This window comes from Equus przewalskii, chromosome 1, assembly GCF_037783145.1.
Source record: "Equus przewalskii isolate Varuska chromosome 1, EquPr2, whole genome shotgun sequence".
Lineage (NCBI taxonomy): Eukaryota > Metazoa > Chordata > Mammalia > Perissodactyla > Equidae > Equus > Equus przewalskii.
In genome coordinates, this window is record NC_091831.1 from 124,212,713 (window position 1) to 124,219,563 (window position 6,851).

The 6,851-nt window shown below is 48.0% G+C and overlaps 1 long non-coding RNA gene across 1 annotated transcript; it reads left to right on the forward strand.

Moving 5' to 3' along the window:
* Positions 1 to 317: 317 nt before the first annotated feature.
* On the forward strand, positions 318 to 5,147 carry LOC103543803 (uncharacterized). The gene is made up of 3 exons (XR_542996.2): positions 318 to 675; positions 2,559 to 2,632; positions 4,888 to 5,147. It is a non-coding gene; the product is annotated as an uncharacterized lncRNA (long non-coding RNA).
* The last annotated feature ends 1,704 nt before the right edge of the window (positions 5,148 to 6,851 follow it).

A 6,851-nucleotide genomic window follows, 5' to 3' on the forward strand; every position in this document is an offset into this window, starting at 1 on the left:
AAAAGCATGAAATCCTCTTCTCCCCATTTCTTGGGTGAAGTGGGGTATCTTTTACTGTAGCGGGGGCACAGAGCTTCTTTTATATAGCCATGCTCCCAATTGGTTGTTCTGGGAATTAAGTGCTTTTTTCTACGTTTTTTTGTCAGAGGCATGACGCGTTTTCACCCTAGCCCTACGGCAGATTATTTGTTGATTTGGGCGCCTGATTTTAACTCCTGAGTCTGTAGCCCATGAATTGCCCCTGTTGCTATAGGGTGGAGACACTGCTATGGCCACTCTCCTCTGCCAGGACGAGTCAGGAAGTGGACAAACGGCCGGGAAGACAATGCGCCCCTGCCTGTGCTTCTCGCTGCGCCAGCCCTGCCGCCTTTCCCCGGAGCCGGCGTTCCCTCACCCGCTCAAGGATGGTGACCTGCAATTATCTCCTTGTTTCTGCATCATTTTCCCCTTCCCCGCTGGATCGTTCTTTCTCTGACTGTTGCCCATCATCTCCTTAATAGCAAAACTTCCTGAAAGAGCTGCCTATATTCAGTTTCACTTTTTATTTATGTTTTTGGAAACCCGCTCCAATCAGACTTCTATCCCCCAAAGAAACCTTTCTTAATAAGATTACCAGTTATCTCCTCATGGCCAAGCAGAGTGGTCCTTCTCCATCCGCAGTGGCATTCGACGAAGGTGAGTACTCTTTCCTTCTTGAACCACCGTCTTCACTTGGCTTCCAGGACCCCACCCTCTCCTGGTTTCCCTTCTAACTCCCTGTCCGCTCCCCAGTGCCCTGGCTTATTGATACATCCTGCATTTTTTTTTTAATTAAGAACTTCTGCTTTAAAAAAAAAAAAAAAAAGATTGGCCCTCCGCTAACATCTATTCCTAGTTGTGTTTTTCTTCCTCCTTCTTCCCCCAAAGCCCCCTAGTACAGAGTTGTATATTTGTTAGTTGTGGGTCCTTCTAGTTGTGCTATGTGAGATGCCGCTTCAGCGTGGCCTGACGAGTGGTGCCATGTCCGCGCCCAGGATCTGAACTGGCGAAACCCTGGGTCTCCAAAGTGGAGGGCACGAATTTAACCACTCGGCCATGAGGCGGGCCCCTGTGTTTTCATTCTAATGAGATGAAATACAGTCTAAACCCCTTCTGGGATTGAAACAACTTCCTCATGAAAAACAGGGTAGTTAAGTTCACCCTATACCATCCCAGAAAGTTCTATTATCATTTTGAACTGATACATAAAACTTCAGAGGATAGTGAGTTTTGACCAGCTTTTCTTATCTCCTATTTAAGCCCTGGAAGGCTAGGACACGTCTTCTTCCTCGTGTGTCCCCTGTTGGGCTCGGCCATACTAATGGCTCCACCAGTGGCTGCTGATTTGGTCCTTGTCAGTTTCCTGGGCCTTGAGTGGCTGTCCCTCAGCTTGAGGAAATGCGGAGAGAGCAAACACCATGCCTGCCTCGAGGAACAGGTTTTGTAGGAAGCCCTGGGGTCACGGTGAGCATTAGCATTTGCAGAACATCTCTCACATTGCAAAATGCTTGTGCAAACATATCCCAGGAAATCCCGACAAGACCCCCTTGGGTAGACATCCTGAGCCTCTGTTTATCAGACAGACAAACTGAGGGGCAGAGCCTGGACCAGGATGCTCTGAGCCCCACTAGTCCTGGAATTAGGTGCACCCTCTGCTGGAGAGCTTGAGCGGGACTTGCTCATTCCCAACACCGAGCCTTTGCAGGAATGGCTCTTCTTCTGTGGGGCAAGCTTCTGGGAGCTCTCCACCCAACAAACCGGGCTCATCCCTCAAGGCCCAGCCCAAAGTCCACCTCCTCCAGAGGCCCTTCCTGCTGTCCCCAGTCCAGAGTTACACTATGTTCCTGCAGCCCTTACTGTCTGCACCACAAGTTTGGCCTGAACGTGCTGTCTTGCAATGTTTTATACCATTGCTTTGTACAGAGACTCGGTCCTTGAGTCATTATTTACCTTTTTGTACGTGCACCTCTTCTCTCCTCAGCTAACCCACTTGTCACCTCTAGGTAGGCAGGACCCATCTCCACTCATTTGCTATTCCACTCCTGCATTCCTTCAATAAATATTCTATGCCATTTGAGAGATAAATCAATGATCAAGGAGACATGGTTCCTTCCCTCACAGAACTTATATTCCTTATTCATTCTATCTACAGAACCTGGTATCATTCACTTGCATCCATCAGGCAAGAATTAACAGTGACAGCCTCTGGCCAGCAAGTTCCAGCAGCATGTGTCCCTTTGATCTGGTCAAAGCCGAGCAGAGACTATTTTTTAAGTAGAAAAGCAGGAAGGACCACAGAGACAAGTTATGTGTGGGGCAGTTTCTGGACAGCAAGCCTAGAAAGGAAATCCTCCTGGTCCCTGTTCCAGGGATGGATCGGGGGGAGCCCCACTCATAAAAGGGTCAGAGTCCTTAGGCCCTGAAGAGGACTTAAGGCTCACCAGGGGAACCCTTCATGGCACAGGTGGGGAAACCGAGGCACACAGAGGGTTTGTGGTTACTCCAGTAGTGGACTCTTAGCACAGTGATTTTTTTCCTAGGACTCCAGTGAAGTATAATTTCCTGCTAAAAGGAAAGACTGTTGGGAGCAATTCTGGCACTCAGGAGCATACAGGTAAAAAACTTGACAAGAGAAAGACAAGTTTATGACACAGGCTTCAGATATTTTACAATGGGCTGGAAGACACTCATGCTCTGATTCTGAGCATCTCTTCTGTACCCAGCACTGGATCAGGGACAACAGGGAGAGGGTGACCAACAAATGGTCTTGTGCTCAAGGAACTCATGTGGGACAATTAACTGTTTAGCAAGTGTGGCCAGTGAGCCACATGATGGGGCTGAGACCTGTGAGTGAGAAGGGCTGGTCTTGAGTGGATCTCTGCCCTCCCTGGCAGCCCATTGACCCTCTCTAAGCCCGATCGCGTCTGCTCTTCCTACCAGATATAAAGAGGAAGAAGTTGTGAGGATTAAAGAAAAGACCATAGGAGGAAGCCCCTGGCCCAGAACAGACATTCAATTCCTTTGCACACATTCCAAAGGTTGTTTTGATTATTCTCAACCACCTCCTTTATTTCCCACATCCCAGAAAAAGAATCCTGATTAGTCTTCTTGAAGCAGAAATAGCTGAGTACACGTGACCCTGACTGCCCACCGGGGTCATGGTCCTGATGCTCCAGCTCACCCCACCGCCCACAGAATTGGCTCTTTGGGTCCACCACTTGATGCATGAGGCTACCATGCTTCCTCTCCCTGTTCCTCATTTTTCTTATCTGTAAAAAGGATAGATGTCAGCTCCTGCCCCTTCCTCCTTCCCTTCTCCATCTCTCCTGGAGGGGTCTGTTCTCCAGAGTGGGACAGAGCTCCAGGGCTGGGCAAGAACCCCTCCTCCGTGGTCGTCCTACTCCCCTCCCAACCTCCTTCTGCGTCCTTAGCACAGGAGTCCCACTTACTGCAGCAGCAGCCAGCTGCCCCTGCCACCAGCATTGAGCTCAGGAGCTGGGTGACATGTGTGAGGTACACTCCTTTTTATGAGAGAGGGCAATGGCCAGGGATTGCTGTGGGAAGCTGGCTGCACAAAGAAGTCCACCTCTCTCTTCCCTGCTCTGCCTCCACTTTTGAGCTTGGAGAAGTCTAGAGACTTTAGAAATTCTAGAGAAATTAGGTCTGGCTACAGCCTTGAAGATTGTTTATTCCAGTGGCTTCCAAACACTTAAAATTAATTTTTAGTTATATGGGAAAAATTCTGACTCCCCAGTAAAAATGTGTAGACAGATTTTTTTCCATGAAAGATCTAGTGCAACCTTTCCTTTCTAGATGGGGAAACTGAGGCCCAGGGAGTGGATGTGATGCTGGCTCAACACAAAGTTGACACAAGGGAAGCCATATTGTAGAAAAGAAACCATATTGCAACTTTGAATGACCTGTGATTAACTAGCCCAGACATGCTCTGTAGATTCTTTGGCCCCTCCCAGCTGTTATAAGTTGATAACTTTGTTCCTTTGAGTTCCTTATGAATGTGATGACTCCCGGGCAGAGAGCCTATGCTGATAGCCATCATGATGACAACTGAATGATCAGGGAGTAGGGCATTGCTTCATTCTCTGATGCATATCCAGTAAACAAAGGACGATCAGGAACTGGGACCAGAGGTCTACCTCCACCCAGAGACCAGCCACCTCCCCACCTGGAGACCAGCCCCATATGTAACTGGCCTGTAGTCTTTGTTCTGTAAGATGGTTCTTTTGCACATGAGTTGGCCATCTTCCCTCTTGCTATCAAGCTGTAATAAAGAAACCCTTTCTCTCCTCCTACCTTGCCTCTTAACTATTGGCATGTCTTGCAGTGGGCAGATGACCCACCTTGGGCAGTAACAGATGTGGCTTCCTGGAGGTAACTCAGGAGTTGGTGGAGCTTGGACTGGAGCCCTGGTCCCCTAACAGAGGGCTCTTCCCCTGGCTCCACACTGAGGAGGTGGTTGCAAAACATGAGGCTCAGCCCTGCCTCCAAGATGCAAGAAGGAGGAAGGAGGGTGGAGTACTTGTGGCTTACGTGAGAAAAAAATCTTGGGCTGATCCAAGAACTCTGTAATTTATGCTTAGTCCAGTTTCCTAGGAATTGGTTCTTAGAATAAGACTAATAGCTATGAACTCAGACTTTTCATTGGAAGACTTAAAATATTATTCTTGCTTTTTGTTGTTGAGTGCCAAGAACTATCAGGCTTTGGGAGTCCCAAAGGCAGGAAATGTGAGCCACGAATGTCAGACCCTGTGTGACCTTGTGTCACCGACTAGTTGCCCCAAGGAACTCAAGGGTGGGTTTGGATATTTCAACTGTTGTTCTACATTGTTCTTTTCCTTTTGTTATGTTAAGGAGATGCAATCACCAACCACCCTGAGCCAGACCAAGCCTCACCAGGAGAGCTGCACCTATGACCTTTGCCTTATTTTTAATGCTCAGATCTCTCCAGGAGGAGCTTAGGCCTTATTACCATAACCTGCAGCATATACGGAAGCATGTTTTCCAACTGAGCTTGCACAAGTGAATACCCTCCTCTTCTTTGTAAATATTTATTCCCCGTTTGAAATAAAAGTCCCTGCTTCCCTTTTTCGGGGATGCCATGACTCTGGAAATGATTCCTCATGGTCTCCTATTTGCTGCAGGTACACTTTATCTTCTGAGACAACTACTTCTGGTGGAGAGTCTGATTTAACTCGCCAGGAGAGAACCCACTTTGGTTTCAGTAACACTTGGAGAATGCCTGTCTCTGGTTGCCCGTGAGTGGCGGCCTGAGCTCTTCACCAAAGCAGACTTGCCACGTGTTTCCTGCTTTCTCTACCTTGCCTTGTGCTTCTTTCCTTCCCTTCCCTTCCTTTAACCCTGTACAGTTTGCACCCATGGGAATCACAGCGTGAATGACAAGACATTTCTTTAAGGCAGCAGCCCCAGCTTGTCCCCAGAAAACTGGTTCACAAGAGAAGCTGTGGAACACCCAGCAATTCGGTGCACACTGGCATGTTACAGGCTCCGTCTTGACCAAACATGTCCCAGCCAGCAGATGAGAGGCCGTCACCTCTCTCCAGGGTCTGAGTTCACCTGAACCTGCTCCTTAAATCCTGGAGATGTGGAAGGCTTGGGACCACAGCAGTGTTACCACACCAGGTTCGTTTTTGCCCACTGCCCAGAAAGCCAAACCCCGAGCCAGTGAGATTGCAGCAGAGAGAGAGTTTAATCACAAGGCAGCCAAGTGAGCAAGCAAGAGCATGAGTTTCAAACCCGCTTCCCTGAAAATAGAGATTCAGGGATATTTACGGGATGGGGGGTCAAAGTGGTCTGAAGTGTAGAGATAGATGATTGGAGGTGATGAGAGGGGAGGTAATTGACGATCTGCACAAATGTAGTCAGACTTCACGCCTCTTCATAGGCATGTTCACAAAATGGCAGTGTTAGCATGATCTGGGGGTGGAGTCTTAGCCTCTTGACAGCAAAAGGTCACTTATGGGGCATCTGCACAGGCCCACTTGATGGGTTGGTGATCTCCACCAGCCTGGAGTGGACAAAGGGGTTCTAATTCCTGAAGAACAGCTCAAACATCCGTTACCATGGTGACCCAGGCTCCAGGGAGATGTCATCTATAAGAGCCTAGTGGGAGTCAGAGAGCGTATTGCCTAAACAGCACAGTTAACAATGGGTGAGTTAAACAGCTAAAAGCTATAATCAGTAATTGTGAAAAGGGAAAAAACCTCTAACCTCTAGCTACTTAGTCATCAAGGGCTGTTTACCAGTTTCAGCAGCATTGTATGGTTCAGGAAACCTCTGGAAACAGTAAGGCTCTTGGTTTTAGCATCAAGCATATGATAGTTCTCCTCATTTCTTCACCTCTTGAACTCCTACTCAACCTTCAGTCGCCACTACATATGTTCCCTTCCCCATTCTTGAATTGAAGGAGAAGAACTTATTGAGAATTTAATGTATTGCAAGAATTTACTGATAAATTAATTCATGTCATTTGGCACTCTTGTTGACTCACTAGGAAAGAACAAAAGCTATCTGGAGCCCTAGCCCTTGGAGGGTAGCCTGATTTTTTTCCTACCATCATGCAGGATCTCACATCCCCTAAGAAGCAATAAACAATTCTTCCTGTTTCTGAGTCTGAGAGAGGAAGCCGAGTGGGTTGGGAGGGGGCCCTTGTGGGAGAATGGGTGACGGGAGACAACCTCTGAACAGGAGTTTGTGTTTGGAAAACAATGGAGGCAGTTAAGCTGGAATTATGCCAGAGGGGAGGAGGTTAGGGACTTGGTCCTCCAAGGCAGAGGTGAAGAACGTTTGTATTTAGA